Source organism: Rhamphochromis longiceps, linkage group LG13, assembly GCF_057381845.1.
Source record: "Rhamphochromis longiceps isolate RC_006_pf linkage group LG13, R_longiceps_female_GT1.1, whole genome shotgun sequence".
Classification (NCBI taxonomy): domain Eukaryota; kingdom Metazoa; phylum Chordata; class Actinopteri; order Cichliformes; family Cichlidae; genus Rhamphochromis; species Rhamphochromis longiceps.
Window position 1 is genome coordinate 13,089,531 of NC_140569.1, and position 19,058 is coordinate 13,108,588.

The 19,058-nt window shown below is 38.8% G+C and overlaps 1 protein-coding gene across 1 annotated transcript in view; it reads left to right on the forward strand.

The window, feature by feature from the left end:
- The first annotated feature begins 570 nt into the window (after positions 1-570).
- chrm3a (cholinergic receptor, muscarinic 3a) overlaps positions 571-19,058 on the forward strand; it is an 83,581-nt gene continuing 65,093 nt past the window's right edge. The window contains exon 1 of the mRNA XM_085428319.1: positions 571-749. The gene's annotated coding sequence lies outside the window, so the exon portion shown is untranslated. The remainder of the gene's footprint in view (positions 750-19,058) is intronic.

The following is a 19,058-nucleotide window of genomic DNA, read 5'->3' on the forward strand; positions in this document are numbered from 1 at the left end:
AAAACAGACACTGTTTCCACTTGCCTTGTTTTTTTTCTTACATTGGGTGAAATAATAAACAAGTGAGTGGACATTTCAGCTCTTATTGAACACATCCAAAGGTTTTCTATCTGTTTTTATGTGTAAGGATCGATGGAAGGCTACAATAAACAACCTGGAGATATTTTTATTTGTATATTTTATTTACAAAAATAAGACCAAAAAGAATGTATATCATTGCTCGTAATATAGGAAATATGAAATATTTTGTGTGAACTCAAAAACTTGAAGCTTTGGCCATGACACCGTCTGCAGTTGGGCAAACGTAGCTGAAGCAGTGAGAAACCTGACTGTGTGGAATCGGGTATGACTTTTACAGATTTGTCAGTCTAATCTGCCGCTGTGTGCAATGACTTCCTCCGGCTCCCCAGAGCTATTGTCTATGAATGAATATGGACTTCTTTTATTCCACGGGTGTGCCACCTGCCGGTGCGTCACGGCTCCTCTGACCAATCCCGCCGCAGTGACTCTCCGCGCGCTCTTGGAGATCCCGCGGTGCTCCTGACATCGCCGCCCAATCCACGTCTCGGTGACAGTAGAAGGTGCCGAGCCCCATTAGCTTAGTACCGTTAGCGCTTCAGATGTGATTAGATTGGACTGCCGTACTGCTGATATGCCAAACATGGACGCGTGACAAGTTTCCCTGGATTGTCTTTTCCTCATCTACTTCTGCCGCTTTTGACCGCGCACGCATCCGCAAACGATGTGAGGTAGGTGTGCATAAGACAAAAAGCGAAAGTTTGGGAAATATTTTGTCAAGAAAAGTATATTTTTACACCCCCACAAACGATTTACAGCTGCTTTATTGTGCCGCGTTTTTCGTCCCAAAACGCTTCACTTTGAAGTTCCGGAAAATCTGAATAAAATTACATGCGCTTGTTTCCAAAGCGAACACATTATATACAGGATAGCAATGCGGGTTCGATTGAGATCTGCTTTTGTTTTGATGCAAGTTTGAGAAAACAAGTGCCACTGCCGTCCGCCGGCTCAGCATCCATGCCCAACCCTTCGCGCTCTTCACGTCTGTCCTGTAAAAAGACGACGTGGCTTCTGAAGCGTTATGCTTTAGTAAAGTTGAAAATCATAAATTCCTATCATGAGCAAAATCTTGAATTACCAGAAGTTCGACAAAAATCTCCAAAAAGAAGCACATTTTCACCAAAAGAGGTCGTCCTTAATGCGCAGCGTGTTCTTCGTCTTGTGGCACATTCACATTATTTGCTTTCCTAATATAAAGAATTTGTTTCTGTATTGCTGTGGTCCGGGAAGCAAATTAATAGCATTATTATATGGCAATTGGAAGGCATTTATTAACTCGAATGACTGTTTATTTATGATGTCCATAGATGGCAATGTGAAGGAATGTTCCCTCTCAGTGAGGGAACATTTGACTTTACACTGGATAATGAGTAAGAACAGAGGCAATGGCATCTGTGCCATAGTGCAAATATTTTTCTTTTAGTCCACTGCAGCAGTTATTCATCACACAAACCAGAGTGTGAGTTTGACAACACAGTAGCTGTAAAGAAATGACAGACTCCTATACACTCTGTGATTCCTTTACAGTTTTTGTAAACCTCGATAGTTTTAATACGTTGCACATATCAACACTACCAGCATGTTTTTTATATCTATATATCAACAAAACCATTGTTAGGGAACAGTGCGTCAGGTTCCGTATTGTGCTGAATGCTGGGTCGGTGACAAGTCTGTTAAAGGGTGAACAGGAATGTGTTGCGATGATTATGACTTTCCATTGCCTCCTTTGTTGAGAAATGCAGCGAGGACATTCACAAAAGAGAAAAAAGACACATGAGAGAGAAGGTGAACAGCAATAGAGCTTTCACTGTGTGATGTATTGTTTGCGGCCCGGTCAATATTGGTTGACTAATATTTTTTTCAGGCTTTCCTCTCTTGATCGATGGTTTTGTTGTGGACGGTGCTACTGTTGTATTGATCATCATTATGACTTTTCCAAATAGGCTGTGGGTGGAGGACAGTACTACTGATCCTGGCGACAGGTCTAGATGGCTCTAAAGAACATGAAAATGTCTTAGCTTTTATCTTCTACTCCTGTTGTTCTGCTCATACCGTAGGTTCCAAACTTGTTGATATCTACTGATATAAAAAATAAGATGTGAGGTATTACAAGTATTTATAGGACTGATGTGAGGTGATAGTCTTCTATCGTTGGTAAGCAAAAGTCAAACTGTTTCCCTCCACTAAGTTTGATCATTAGAAGGAGTGGCTTGGATTTACTTTTTGAGAGTTTAATGATAAAATCAATGCTTCGTTTATGCCTGTTTGGCAATACCTCAAGCGTAGAATCAACACGGGAAACAGTAACCCAGGCTGCGACTTCCTGTAACAAAACTGTAAATATGCTGCACAAATCCATACAACAAAAGCGGCAGATTTCTACACAAATCCCCATCTAATCCATTTCAGTTGTTCATTAAAGTGTGCCAGATGTTTTAAGCAATGACTGGCACAGACAGTGGTGCATATGTATTAAAAAATGACAGGCTGCATGAAAAACAAGTCAAATCAAGTCAAGTCAAGTTGGCTTTATTGTCACTTCAACCATATACAATTTAACAGTACACAGTGAGGTGAAACAACGTTCCTCCAAACAAACAAACACAAGAATGCAGAATACTAGATGAAATAAATAATTTATGATTCAGACAAAGGCATCAGTACAAGAGTAAAACCCTGAGGCTGCAGTGTACTTTGACTGGCACCACCAGGCTACTTTTAGAGCAGAAAATAGGAGACAGTGATGGGTATTTTACAGGAGTCAGCTGGCCAAACAGACTGGCTAACTCCCCCATTGGGTTTCATTAGAGCTCGTCTTGATGTTAAAGCCTGTTTAATCCACTTTCACAGCCACACAGACCACAACAGAGCAAAGAACAGTGTCTATCTTTAGACAGCACATGGGCAGAAACTTTTCCATCTCAGTTCAATTATTAAAACAATAACACAAATTCCTTGTAGCTGGCCTTTAAATGTCTCAGTTTGAGAGGCTCCCTGGGCAAAACTGTGTGCTTCTGGTAATCACTGAAACCGATGGGACCGGCGTTTTCAGCTTCAGATAGAAGGGTGTCAATCAGTGCATGCTCAGTTATCTTATCCATAAACAGATTTGCACTCCTTCTTGCATCCCCCCTTGTTCCTCCTGTGGGTAGATGGGCTGCTGCAGGGTGTGATTACGGTAAAGCCTTATGAGGTGAGTGCTTTGCCTGTTTGTCTTTGTCTCTGCTCTCTCTGGGCAGCTACTGTTGTTGTCCCAGGTTCATAGCGCCTGTTTTGCTTCAGAGACTCAATGCTGGGAAGACACTGGCTTCAGATACCTAACAGGCAGCTTGACATCTTTGACATTTAAAGCAGAAATATATATATATATATATGTGTGTGTGTGTGTGTGTGTGTGTGTGTGTGTGTATATATATATATATATATATATTTATTTATTTATTTTAGGGCTGCGCTGCAGTTATATTGGCACCTAATGCAAAAAGCATATTTTTAACCTAGCGTTTATTTGACAGCTCTTTATAGTTGGTGGCAATAAAGTGCCTCACTTAAGGCCTGGCAAAAATGCTGCTGTATGTTTACCATAGGATATTGTGCATGTTCAGCACACAACTATACACACCTAACTCAGGATAATGCAGGTGAGGAATAGTTCAAGTGTCGGGCATTAGCCAGGAAAAGAAGAGTGGTTTATAGAGCTAGAGTGCAGATAGTTTGTGTTGTCTTTAGGTTTACAGGTGAATGTGTCAGCTGTAAATATTGCTCTGAGAGTCACTTGGTAGTTGTGCGGTACAGTAGAGTGTTTTCATACTTGTTTGCAAATGTTTGCAAACGTGCTATGATGCACTCAACTTTTCTCTGAATTTTTCGTTTACTTCCTCTGTAATATGTCACTGCCTCTTTTATACCCTCTGACTCTCTTCACAAAGCAAAACCTCACTTGAGGGAATTCATATTCATGACTAATATATGATTGCTCTCTTATGTCTGCTTTCTGCCAGTTCCTGTCAGATAAGTCAATAACTAGTTATCCTCCATCATTTTCTGGGGAGGTCCTGCGGGATACATTCAAGGCAAAGGATCGCTTTACTGTACGCATAGGGAGTGAGAACAATAGATTAGGAACACGACAACAGCCAGTAATAGAGTGCCAGAGCGATGTGTACGCTGTGAGTCAAAAGCTGCAAACAACAAGTGGCCCAGTTCAAATGTTGGAGAGTTGTGACTGGTACAGAAAAGGAGAAATTCTGACAATGACGGATGTTTGAATTCACACGGACTCAAACTCTCATCACATGTCCCTTTGTTCCAATTAATGTTGTTGCCATTGAGGCCTTGTTTATTATTCTGAGTTAATATGCTTTCACATGGTATTGATTACAGTAAAAATTGCTTTGTAAATGAAACTCTAACATACAGCGGTCTTTCGTTTCCTCACTGCAGAACGGTTTTGCAGTAGCTCGTGAACATTGAAGTATACGCAGACCGAATCAACAATACGCTCCCTATGCTCATTTGAGCTGATGTGAGCCCAATGGTTAGTCATCCTATTAAAGTCTGGTTTGCCAACTAATAAAATTTTATGTGGGGATTGGTATTTCCATTTTCAAGTGTTAATAAGATGGCAATTATCCTCTGTTTACACATTTGTTTTAGCTTCAGTTTCATAATGCTCAACAGCTAATAACTCTGAGATAAACAAATGCAAGACTCATTTAGAGAGCAGATTCGTGATACGTGTGATTTTGGGTGAAATGCTTTGATGTATGAGGAGTACGTGTCAGTTAGAAGAATGAAAGGAAAAAATGTGAAATGCTTAAACTTTGAGGAACACAACAAAACTCAGAGATAGTGTATTCAATAATCGTAAGAGACAGTGCATTTTTCTATTACACAAAAGAGTGCCTGGATGTTTTAAAGGTAGCTTTCTTTGATCGTTTCTCTTTTGTTCCCCACACCGCTGGATTTTTCAAAGACCACGCCCTCTCGCATTTTCCAGACAATGCAGCACTCATTGTCTATTTTTTATCAAAAGATCTAAAAAACCTACATATGATGGTGTAAATTGTCAAAATTACCACCTTAAATGTTCAGGCTTATCAAACATATTGTCTGACATGCTGAAGAACGCTACTTCTCATCATTAAGGCGGCACTATGTACTACACAGCTTGCTGTTATGGAGTATGATTACAAAGTGACAATGATTTCTGTCAGCAGGGTATTTTATACAATTTTTCAGACTGCGGGAATACCACTCACTGTGTCACAATCCAGTGCTTTTCCTACTTTAATTGCAATTGCTTTTATTTTGTTGTTCTTTACAGATAAAAAACGGAGTTTGACTGTGCTCTCAGAGGCAAAAGACCGTAGGAAGTTGGACACTTTTATTTCCTTTCTCATAAACGTACAAATATTTGTCCTGTAGAGCCAAAAGGGTCATCTGCTAATGGACCAGGCAGTTCTAGCTTCCCGTCCCTCAGCAGTTTTTACTGCACTTATAGTACAGTAACATCAAGTTGCTCTGCACTTATCTGTCTGCTCCACCCTGCTGCACCATGCACAAACACGGCGCAAAAGACACAATCACACAGTTGTAGCACAACACATGAAAAAAAATTAGAGTAAAATTGACTTTTTGCAGACATTTTGACTTGTCACACTAGAGAAAACACAGGTGAATTGCTGCTTTACCTGTCCCATCGCTTACTGAGACAGATAATGGAACTGAGTCACCTGTGCTTTTCCTACTGTGACAAGTCCAAATGTCTGCTGTGAAAAAGTAAAACTCATGCTGGGCTGGAATGAAACAAGTGCATTTGAATGCACCAACACGACCACTTCTTCTATCATTCCCCTATCGTTACCTTAAGACCACCCCCCCACGACAATGATAAGCTACTAATGGCATGCCGGGGTTGAAGTAATGCTATTATACATAATAATAAGCGGATGATTTACACATGCTATTAAAACACTTATGTAATAAGGCTAATCTATATGATTCAGTGTGAATATTTTTTTTTGTGAGAGATGTAAGTAAAGAGAAACATGTGGTACAACAAAAAATGCCTTATTAATTCTTCTAGTCTTATATATCACGTAATATGCTCAGGCACTCGTATTTCTGGAAATTGTAATGATGCCTTTTCATTATCAGAGATGATGTCAGAGAAAGCACAACATGTCACAACATGGATCTCCTAATTTAAAAGTAGATGGAGAGCGTTTAAAGTCTAATCATTCCAACACAAAGTTAGATGAGACCATGCTTTGTGATTTGGTTCCTGTCAAGATGAGTTTGTCAGACTTTATCAGTAAGTAAGTTCTTTTTAGGATTTCACCATGAAATGTTTTAGCACATTACAACTGAAAAAATGCCTGCTGCACTTTTTCATTTGTGTTTTATCCAGTTGTTTGTCTCTGTCAGTCTCTCTCTTGCTTTTGTAATCCAGCTCTTGAGGCTCATATTAAGTGAATCAAATTGTTTGCAAGGCACTCAGCTTGAATGCTTTTTCAGGGAAGACCTTGCATATTTCAGCAAGACAATGCTAAACTATATACTGCATCTACTACACCATGTGGCTTTGTAGTAGATGAGGTGCTGAATTGGTCTGCCTTCATTTCATATCTTTCACCAGCTGAAAACATTTGGCACATTATAAAACAAAACATAATACAAGAAAGACACAAGGCTGTTGAGCCCTTATCAGACAATTTCCAAACATCGCCAACTGGTCTCTTCAGTTCCCAGATGTTTACAGATGGATGTTAAATGAAGACGGGATGCTACACAGTGGTAAATGTGGCCCTGTCAAAACTTTTTTTTCTTTAAGTTCAAAATGACCATTTTTCTTTCTGAAAATGGAACATTTAAAACATCTGATATGTTTTCCATGTCTATTGTGCAAAATATATGGGTTTATTGGATTTGCATATCATTGCATTATGTTTTGATTTACATTTTACACAGTGTCAGAACTTTTTTGAAATTGGGGTTGTAACTCAGATGTGTTTCATCTTCATTCATCCATCAGAATGTGTCTTAAGCTGCGTTACATCTATGATGTACCTTGGTTTTTCTCTTTCATTTAACACCTGTTGTGCAATTAAAACAAGGCGGATGATCTTCTACCAAAGTTGAACTCATAAAAACTACTCAAGGAGCAACATGTGGCATAAAAACAGACAGTGGCAAAAAAAAGTTTTAAAAAGGTCACACGGTGATCAACAGCATTTCTTAAAATCCTGCACCTGTGTTCATCTTGATGTTGTGATTTTTAAGAGTAGTGTCAATTTGAATAGACTTTCTAACTCTGGTTGATTTTTGTATAGTTTTGATTGCATAGATATGATACTATGGGCTATTAAACAATTTTCTAGAAAAAGAAGAAGAAGAATGTGTTAATAGTTTTCCTCAAACTGAGTGTTGAACTTCTGTTCTGTTTATGCAGCTTGTCATGAAATCATCTGTTCTTCTCCATCCATCAAGAATTTGAGCAGATGCTGCAGTCATGCTTTATGGATCAAATGTTGTGTTACGGTTATTACATAGTGTTACACACCAGTTTTTGTTACTCATTAATTTGCCCTTTTTTAACTGCACTTCAGCTGATGATTATGTTGCCTCTGGTGTAGCTTTACACCCGTCTCAGTATTATCATTCGTTGGAGTTTGCACCAAACGTTAAAGTTAAAAATGTTGTGCTCAAAGTCAAGTCAAATGAAACGCTCTTCATGACACTTCTTTATGTTTCCCCTGAAGCAGGTCTAAGAGTGGCAATTTATGCCATTTTTGAAAGGCGCTTGATCCAGTGCCTGTCTTTGAATCTACCTTTTTCGTCTGGTTGATTGGCATTTAAATAAGAAACAGTCAGTTGCAGAACTTGTTCGAGGGTAGGGCAAAATGTATAGCATGCCCTTGGGCTAAACTCTGTAGAGGGGAATTAATTGAAGCCAACAAGGCCCTCAGCCTTCAGGCATTTTGGCATTTGACTCCAAAGCAACAAAAGCGTATTTGTATTTGTTTCCTTAGACTTTTGCCAATTTGTTTTACTGTCAGCGAGCTGCTTAAGAAGTGTTTGGTTCGATACTTTATTATTTTGTACTCCATGGTGAGTTATTCTTATTGGACAAGTTGAAAGCTGAAGCTGGAATTAGAGAAGAGGGACACAGATGTGCGATGCTTTATGGGGATTTCACCTTCTTCTTAATGGAAAGTAGCGCACATCCTTTCCTGAAGCGAGGGAAGTCAAATAAGCCTAAAAGTTAATGCAAATGATTCCTACAAGTGCTTCCACTTTAGTTGATTACAGAGTCAGCGTTGGAACAAACTGTGCTACTGCGCCCTTTGTCTGCAATATTAGGATAATATGGCACTGAAATGAGTACTATATATTGCTTTCAGAATGGTAAAAAAAAGCATGTTTCAAAAGTAGAAAGACAGGGATTTATCCAGCAGCAAGATAATGACCTTTGGAAGAAACGACTTGTGGTGAGTTTAAATGATCAAACACCAACATAGTCTGTGGGCGTTCAACCCCATCCTGCTGGCTATGAGCTGGAAAGGACAAAAGCAAAACAGACTAAAAGTGCAATAGGGTAGGAAGTATTGGTTTAACTTTTCGGTGAGTCATTTATATTGGAGATGTTTTTTCTAAACTTTCCCCCCATTAATGACAAGTTTTGATACCTCAATATATATCTTTAAAGACATGGTTTGACTATTAGAATGGTAAAAGAAAAAAACTTCTGATGCAAACCTTGTCAGAAAAGAGCTTCAAGGGTTACTACAGGGTGACCCTGATTTTTTTAAAAAAAAGGAAAAGCAATACATTTTCTTTTAGTATCATAAGACATTGCATTGCATCAATTTCAGTAGCCCCAACAGATTTTTCTTGAATGCACAGCCACTAAAGTTTAGTGAAAAAATAAAAATGTAAGCTTTACCTTTGTGTTTTTTTTTTCTTCAGAAGGTAATAGAGAGCAACAGTACTGATTTAGTGTGGATCAGGGAAAGCCTACTTGCCCTTGCTGGTATTTTCACTCCTCTACCTTTTGTGGATGGTGCAGTATAACTCTTTAACATCTACCTGGGGATTACTTCCACTTAGCAAAGTGATAATAATCTCAAGGCCATTGCAGGAATGTGTGTAACTTGGCATGACATGAAAGCTTTGTTGGAGAAGTGCAATGACATGAATCACTGGACAAGGCTTTAGGAGCAGTCGTCTGTTTTTTTGGGCCTTTATCAGCTGTGGACACCCTTGGCAATAGCAAACACTGGGCACACACCTTATCAAACATTTTTGCCACAGAAGAGTTGGAACATTATTTGTGTAGCCTTGGATCTAATTTCAAGTTCCACAGATTCTAGAGGTCTTACAGAAATGAAGTGATGTGAGGGAGCGCCAGACAGCCATAGTACATTAAATTTAGTGGTGTCTTTAGGATGATGAGCAGGCCAGGAACAACAGAGGATTGATGGAACTGCAGAGCGAGTCTCCATACAAGTTTTTTGGCAGGGTAATGTTGGTATTAAAAAAGGAAACTGTTTATTGGCTTGGTACCCTCTGTGTTTCTATGAAATGTAATCATAACCTAGGGCGAACATATTTATTGCATACAGAGGCAACACAGTGGACTTGCAGGAGTTGATTATTTATCAATATTCTGTCAGCTAAAAAATAGTGTAAACATGAAAATTCAATGGTTGAATCACGGTTGATTTATACATCTGGATTCCTGGCATGAGTTCAGTTTAAATCTCTTCAAATGAAAGAGGCAACAGAGAAGACAAAGGACACTATGGGCTTGTGTAGCGGTGTAGCGGGGCTGGCAAAAGCACAAAGGAAGGCGCCATCTTTGGTTTTAGTTTGGGAATTTTGCTGCTTCAAACAAACCTGTTTGCGCTGAGCAGGATGAAGGAGCACAGCTGATGTTGTGTTCATATAGATTAGGAGGCACAGTGCAGATTTGCCGTCGCCTTTTTGGCATGACATTGCATCTCAGCCATTCTTTATTACAGCCAAATATTTGCTCTCATATAGATGAACTTTTCTCACATTCAAAACAAATCGCACATATCTTCACACGTATCATGCTGCCTCCGTCTCAACTGCGTGACTGAAGCTGGTCGAAAACACGAAGGGCAGGCAACGTTACCTTTGGATGAGTTAGCAAGCTATCAAACAGCACGTTTAAAAGTCAATCCAAAAAATGTTGGCTTACATCTTCCTTCATTTGAAGTTTGTTTCACTGGTTTCCCCCCTTCTGTTTTCTGTTTACACACTACCAGTGGAGCGGAGGAGATGCTGTCCTGCTGCTGATTGCGATCACAACACTGTGAATGTGTGTTTGTTTGTTGTGATTAACGCAAAAGATTCAGGACTTGTATGATCGTTTAATTCATATTTATATTTTGGAAGAAATGCAGCAGACTTTATTGTAGCAAGTGTTACTTTGGCAGATACAGACAACTATAGGAGTAGGAGTTGCTCTGTGCGCTTACTGAGATCTACTGACTTAAACAATTATGTTTACACTGGCACTGTTTATTTTTTCTGCAAATAAATTATTCTGCCATACAGCAATTTGTTAAATACTATTAATTAAAATATAATTGTGCACGTAGCTTTGAATAATAATAAAATAATAAACTATTGGAAGCGCGATAACAGAAGGCATTCTGCTGGTAGGGTGAGTTGTTGCAGTTCTTCTTTCGAGAGTTCACATATTTCATTAAAACGGCGACATATTGTCGATGACCCCGAGCACTCCTGAAGTTTTCTTCCAGGCGGAGCCACCTTTTTGTTCTTTCTTGCTGTTCATGTTTACTTAACAGCTCTTTTTTATCCAGATTAGTCTCACTAAAGCTCTTTAAAATAATCTCATTAAATCTCATTTTCAACTGAGCCACGAAGGGGGCAGTTAAGAGTTTGCAGTCATCTTTTTCCTAAAGCTCCTGTCGTTACATCAGTCACATCCTGCTTAATCCTTAATCTCCAGGGGAGATGGATACCCCTGTGACCTCTTTGCTGTCTCTCTGTTTATTATTTGTACTTTGGCTATCAGGATCTGAGGTGATATAATAAGTTAACAATGATCGACCGTTCTTTGGAGCGCAAGTGAAACACAGTCTGAGTAATTTCCCTGGTTTGGTAATGACCCCGTTTATTGTGTCTCAGCTTTGGACAGGAGTTTGAGCAGAGTGCTTTGCTTTCCATATATCATAATCAGGATGTGGCAGAGGTTATTTACATTGTTCACAATCCAGTGTTTGGGCTCCTTCTTAATTCCGAGTTTCACTTCCAAGAACTATCCTGTGCTAATGTGAAGAAAGTTAATCACATTACTGCCAGACCTATGTGTTTTAATTGCTAGTGGCTGGGTACAATTGGGATTTAAACCACTTGGCCTGTGCTGTAATGCTTTGTTAGTGAACAGTAACATTAACAATGCAGGAATACTGAGAGCTTGAGACTCTGTAGACAGTTGAAATTCCTCATGTGTTTTGACTCTTTCAGTCTTTGCAGCACCAGGTGTCTAAAGCAAGATTTATTTGTCTCACCGCTGAATGTGTCTAAGAGCAGCCGAAGGGTGAAATGCGAAATCTGTCAAAATGCTTAAAACAAAGTTGTGTTCTAATCAGGTTATTTATGTGAAACAGATTGTCCGGGCAGATGTTTTGGATGCTCCGGTTTACAGAATAATTATCTTAGTACAGGAAAATGTGCAGCCCTGCAACTTTTGAGAGCATGTGCTGATTCAAGCAGTATTAAACTTTAATGCATCTTGTAGAGATCTGTCACACAGTGTATCAACTTCTCGACTCTCCTGCACAAGGCTGTAGTGTGTACTTTTATTAATGCGTGTCTGCAGAGTACAGTGCAAGTGCTTGACGGGACTAAAATGGCCTAACCAAACAAATTCATTGAATCTTACTTTATTTGGGTGTAAGAGAGAGTGAGAGCTTCAAGAAGAATTCCCTTTGTGTCCTTATGGTTCAAAGAGCCATGGAAAAAATGAAATGACAATTCATGGGGCAGATGTTTGCATCAAAGGCAAGACATTCTTCCCCTGGAGCTGCAGTCACTTTTCTTTGTTTTGCAGAACAAATTTGAAAACATGACTGCTGCCAAAGCATAAACATTTTCTGTTAAGTTATGTAAGTTTGTTATCATTACTTCCCCGCCACTGGAATGGCAACAATGTAATACCTCAAAAGAAATAATTACTATGTTTCTGTCTCTGCTTTTGAGCTAACAATATGCCACGGGTGATAAAAGTAGTAAGTGTCCGGCGAGTCAGAAAAGAAAGTTTTAGTGTGTCGTAGCGTTGCTGAGTCACTGCTTTGAGAGTGTGCACTTATTAGGAAATTTTTGGGGCTGTTTTTAATAAATCTCTTGCTTAGCTCTTCGTTATTTTATTTACCTCTGTTGTGCTATCTTTAGTCTTTGGAGATCTTCGTGTCACAGTATTTTTTCATAGTTGCATAATTCAGAGGAATTTAGGGAGTGGAATAAAAACCCCTCATCTCTTAATAATCACTGAATTTATTTACTCCTAGAGTGCTACTGGGGGCATCCTTTTCCTGGCTTATTTTTCTGGTTCACAGACTTAAAGCATGTACTTCTTCTTCTTATCTTTCATGCACATTTCACATTGATCCCCACTCTTCCCAGTTCCTCTGTGCAAAGGCACCATCCCTCAGCACCACTAGCAGGTCTCGCTGCTGTAATGGTATGAGCGTGTTCACACTAAATGAAAGCAACAGTGCAAGGGACAGGATGTGGCCCAACTTAACACAACACTTGTCTGAGCAGCAGGGTCATTTGATCTCTGCTTGTGCTTCATCCATCAGAATGACACATGCAAATAGCCTGGTGTACATCCATAAGACCTCTACACATCACTGGCTCCTGGTCATAAGTCTTGCCTGAATGTGGCTGTGTATTTTTAAACTTTTTGCCCCCGGAGTTGTGAAAGATTGAAAGAGCTACCGTCATGTGCCACCCTTTATATTAAGCTATTTAGAATACATAAGGAAAAAAAAGATGGTATGGTGTACTGGAGATTTACATTTTCCCATTTGATAACTCACACATGCTCTTTTTTGGATCATGGCAGAGATTGTATTGTATTGTGTTGTATCTTTATTTCAGACATATACAGAAAAAAACAATATATACACAAGTACACATACTTGCATTTATAAATACGAATATATATGTAAGTAAAAGGTACAAGGAATAGAAGATATAATATTTGTGAACTCTCCTTGAAGTAGCAACTAGAATAGATGGACTCTAATCTGCGATGCCTGGCTGAATTTCACCCTGAGGTGATCCGTGGACACAGGAGATTAAGAGTTTTGTAGTCTCATGTGTGTGAACCTAAAAAGAGCTTCTGTATTATAATCGTGTGACTTCCAAACCAGAGAAAATAGCTAATGTGATAGAAACAAACTGATCCCAAAACACATCAGTAAAACCAGCAGCGTGTCTCTTAATGGGATTTGCATGTACAACACGTTCTGCAATTGTGCAATTTTCTTTCTATTAATCCCAAGCTAGCAAAATATTTTTGACATGGTCTATCAAAATTTAATGACACCCTTTCCAAAACCAGCCATCCCACAGTGCCAACAGCGTCTTAACTTTTTTTTTTTTTACTTGATCTTGCACCTCTGAACACATGGCAAGTGCAAGGTGTCATGTTGATTCAAGCGACTGCCCTGAATGAAAAGAAAGTGGAAAATTCATTTAGCTCAAGTTTGAGTGAGCAATGTATCACATTTATGATGAATGATTATGAGTGTTTGAGTTTTTCTTTAGGTTTCAGATTTCTTCAGAAGTAGCTTTCCGCATGTGCTTTGAAAAAGTCCCGCGGTTTCACAAACCAGTGCTGCTTTTAAATTCTTCTTCATGAGTGTCTGACTGTTTTGGAATACTTGAAGAGATGTCATGGTTGGCGTCGGATGTGTGCGCAAATCCATTTTGCTCCATCACTGGCTCGCCATTTGCTTACACTGAGTATAACGAACCATTAATTCGCCGCTGTCACTTGCCGCTCACAGTCGCTCAAAGCAAAATTAACTCTTGATCCAGCAGAGCGAGGAAGGAACAAACGCCGCTGTCATTCTAAACAGCAAACTGTGAATCAGTTTGTGTTGCGTTAATAAGGTTGTTACGCTGTTCTCTCTAATGCGTTTTGTTTTGATTGTATTTTGCATTTTTGTAATTTTATTGCCTCTCATTATTCCCAACATTGTATTTATCTGTGCTGCAGGTATTTTCAGACTTTGAACAACAAACGATTCTCTCTCCTGGTGGGTGATAGTGCTTCATTTTTATTTACCTATTTTTTAAACAAAGCATTCCCTAAAACACCGAACACCCTACATGTTATAGAGCAGCTACCACATAGATATTTGTATCTAAGAGATTACTTCTATTTGTGTTTGGGGGTAAGAGGGTTTTTGTGCCTCAGCGAAGTCAAAAGAAAATCAAGATTTGAATTCTATTTTTGCAACTAAGACAAAGAATGCAGAAACGTGTGAACAATTACTTAAAAAATTGAAACTATAATTCAAATAACTGAAAGTAATTGATAAATGGCTAAAATGCTTAGCTTTTGCTAAAGCAGGATAAGCAGAGGTGAAAAATTCAAAATGGTAAAAATCTGCAGCTGACTCCAAAAACAAGTCAAGACTGCGATGTAAACCATCATGTTTACAGCCTGGAACAATGTTAGTTTCTATAGCTAATTTATCCTCTTTAATAAACTGTACAGTGGGGGATATTTTTAATGACTTGCCCATTCAAATTCATTAAGGGCTCCAGTTTTTAATATTAGCATTTTAAAGCCTGAATCATGAAATAATTTAAAATCCTTTGTGCACTTTATTTAGTTTTTTTTTTTTTTTTTTGGTGGAGGGGTGGGGAAAGAAGTCATGGTATTGGCCATATATTAACTATAATACATTTAGCTTTGAAGGGTTAGAGATGTGGTCACTTTGATTGATAGATGGATTCCAGCATGGGTGGTTGTAGCCTGCAGCTGTGCCTCGTGCTTTGCCTTAGCTAATTCAAGTCACTGAAATAGACTTCTCTGTGGTGTTGGTGCTTTCTGGAAAATTTCTAATGCAGTTATCTGGCAAATAATTGCTCCTGCCTGTCGTTAATTGTATTGTATTGCATTTGCGCAACAGCTTTTATTAGTGACATTCTAGTATTTAATTAGTATGTTACATAGCACCATTTAGTAGTTATATTTGTCCTGTGTGATGCACTCATATGGTCAGTGTGTAGTTTGTTAACCACATTAGTTGATAACTTGAGCGGGTAGAGCTCTACCCTCTCATCCATATATGGTCACTTTTAGCTCCAAAAATTCAACATTACAGAGCCAAGTTTTTATCATCCGGCCTTTAAAATCGGACTGGTAATGTCATGTTTGCTTTATACAGTCTATGGTTTAGCCAAACCAACTGCGTAAAGAATAAATCCAGATTTGTACAAACTGCACATCAAAGACAGAAATATCCAGATTAGCTGTTAATCAAATGCCACTGGATCAAAAAAAGTGTCTTTATCAAAATAATCTGATTGATATTTTTTCCTTTGAGACTGCCTGACTGGAGCACTGGAGCAAAATCATTACCTGTCCATCTATGGAGAAGTTTTGGCTGTCATAACTAGAGACGCAATGGTCAGCCGATCATGCTCACGTATGTCTCGTTATGAGCCGGTCCCTTTCAGTGGTGCAGGTGCAGCCACAAGCCAACAGCCTCAGTAGGAGCCTCGTTATGAGCAGTCAAGAAAAAGAGGACAAAGTTGTTGTTCTGTTATCTGGTGATGTCATAAACATACTAGAAAATAATGCCATGCCTTTTACTATTCAGTACTATTATAAAGTTGTGTTTTACAGTTTATTACATTTTTATTACCTTTTTTATTCCGTTTCTTATTTTATTTTAAGTCCTCTCTTTCTCCCTCTGCACAGCATTTTATTGGATCTTCACTTTAAACGCTCCGAAAATAAAGCTCAGATCTCTTTTCTGTTATAGCTCAATTTCACTATGAAGATCTTGGGGGTCCCCATTACTGTTTATGACTTACTGTTTGTGCAGCATTAAAAGGTCAAACTGGACAAATAACTTGTGAAAAAACAAACAAATGGCCTAAAGATGCTTTTTTCCCATGATTTCTAAATGCAAGGTAAACATATCATTCTCTCTGAAGTGACTTCTTGCACACACAAACACTTCTCGGCATTATACATGCTTAGTTATGGCCTAACATATTAAAAAGTCACCCAGTAAGTCTCACAGATGTATGAGAAGAGAGTATATTTTTTTGTGTGTGTGCTTGTGGGAGACACTGAGTGCGCTCTGATTAAACGGATCAAGGGGGCCAGATTTAACAGTGTGTTTCTCCTGATGTTGCGGCACCGGCCTCTTAACCACATTTTTCACCTCTTTCCTTTATTTAGGTATTTATTTATTTATTTCATGACACTCCACAGGAAGTATTTCATGACTATCACTGGTACAGAAAGATGAATATTAGAAATAGCCTTTGTCTGATGGATGACCATCTTCATTTGAAATCCTAGAATATCCTTTTGTTGGTACTGGCGATGGAACAATGCAGTTAAATTCCTTTGTGCATGAATAATTCTTTTTGTGCCTTTCGGGACATTGTAATATAGCCCTCTTTCTCAAACAGTTGTGAGCTAAATGGAATTGGAATGAAGCACAGTGTTTGGGAGTCAGTGTTCTCCCATTTCTGATGACCGATGGCAGAAGAGAGATGAAAAGCCTAATGTAAAAAGCCGTGCCTCTGCTTCTTTTCCTCCCCACCTCCTCTACTCTCTGCTTTCCTCCCTTCTCACCTAAGCTGCAGTGGATCTTTTCAGTGTCATAAAAGAATGTAGATAGGTCTGCCAGTCCTGTTCATATACACAGCAAATAGATGGGGAAAACATGCAGCCACATATTCCGCCTCTTCTTCTCCCTGCCATTCATTCCATCCTCATCCTTATTTCCATTCCCTCTTTTTTCCCACCTTCTTTCTAAGTTATGGTAGTGTACTTCATCAGGGAAGTACCAACAACCCACACAGTTCTGGCTGATTGAGCATGCTAAGAGCTTTGAGCTTTGGGGATTCTGAATTCTTTTATGCTTTATCTTTGTGGTATTTGTGATGATGAAGCCCTGGTTGGTGGCTGGATGAATGGGTTTAAGAATTTCACTCTGTGCAGCAAGGATACCCATCATTTGTCAAGCAAGCTGCATTCCGCTATCCATCAAAGGCAATGCTATCCATTAACTTGAATGTCGGTGAAAAGTTTACTTGTACACCAGCTGGATGCTATACATTCTGAGTCAGTCATAAACAGAAAATTGGTTTGTTCTTTGGACATTTTGCTACCAAACTCTAGGATTTTCTTTTTTCCTTCTCTGTAGTTAAATTGACCAGATTTTATATTTAAAAAAAATCGACTTTTTAGGTCTGTGTTGCTCAGTTAGTGGTCCCATTTGGACTAATAGTTACATTTATTTTTTCCCTGTATCCTTCACACCTCTGTGCCTCACGCCTCCTCTTATGCTGTCAGCACACATTCACAGTATTTCTAATTGAGTTTTTGGACAGCCTGCCCGGTCTCAAACGCTCCACGAGAGATAAAAGAAATTTTGCATTACAACATCAAAGGGTCACCCCCCCCACTCCCCATCACATAGACACACAGCCTCATCCCATTCCACTCCGACACTCACCAAAACATGTTAAGATCAAATGAACATCTAAGGTCATAGCAGCTACTAAGGGTTAATGATGTGGAGACCGGGATTGGATTTTTTAATTCACACTCTGGGCAGATAAATACCCTCAACCCATGCGAGTCCCATCCTTCCACTGATGACTCATACACTTTGCAAACAGCCTGTTTATTTAAAGTGCTTAATATGAATACATTTGCCTGTAATTTGACTTGGCTTGGGTTAGACCTGTCATTATCTGACACTGTCTACATCGCCAGGATCAATAGGCTGTTAATAGGAGCACATCTAAATTCATGGCATAATGGCATGAATTATCCTCTAGTACAGAGGCTTAGTTCAAGTTAGAGGTAATTCACAGTGAAGTGGCACATTCCTGAAATAATTTTATTTTTTTTCTCCTTTTTATCAGTTCTAAATCTCTTAATGTAGTAGGATTTTTCTTTACTTGGTATAACTCTTACATGGGTTTTCTTCAGTATGCTGCTTTATAACTTATATAGAGAGCCAGAGGTTTTAATCCACTGACCCTGAATGATAGAATTCATCTAAATAAACACTTGAAAGTGCAGGTTTCTCTGTGTATTTGTTAGTTTCAGTTCAAAGGGATAGTCATTAATGGTTTTTTTCTGTATTAGACTTGCCATTCAGCATAGAAGCTTTATCAGCCCAGCAGGTATTTCAGGGTATTTCAAAACCTATTTACTGCATGTGAAATCAGCTATGGTTTCAGTATATGTAACTTTGCTGAAAAACCTGTCTCAAAAGCAAAGGCCAAAGAAAATTCCAAGTACCCTGTGGAGTAAACAAACATACATTGTTATTCATCAAAACGTTTGTTTGTGTATTCACTATCGCCACTGCAGAGCTGATTGTTTGTGCATTTTAAACACAAACACAATGTATGTCTCTTTTGCTTGCTACGACCACAAGCCAGTACTAAGCCTGTAAAAACAAGGAGGGGCCTGCTCGAGATCTGGTGATTTTAAAAATTAGATCGATCAGCTGATTCTTTTTCTTCTTTCAAACACACAAAACATAAACAGATTTTCCTAGCATTATTTTTGTTTTATTGTCAGTAGAGCCCAATATGTTGGCCGATATTAGCTATTAGGGCTGCACGATTTTGCATAAAATGAGAATCATGATTTTTTTGGCTTAGAATTGAGATCACGATTCTCTCACGATTTTCTTTTC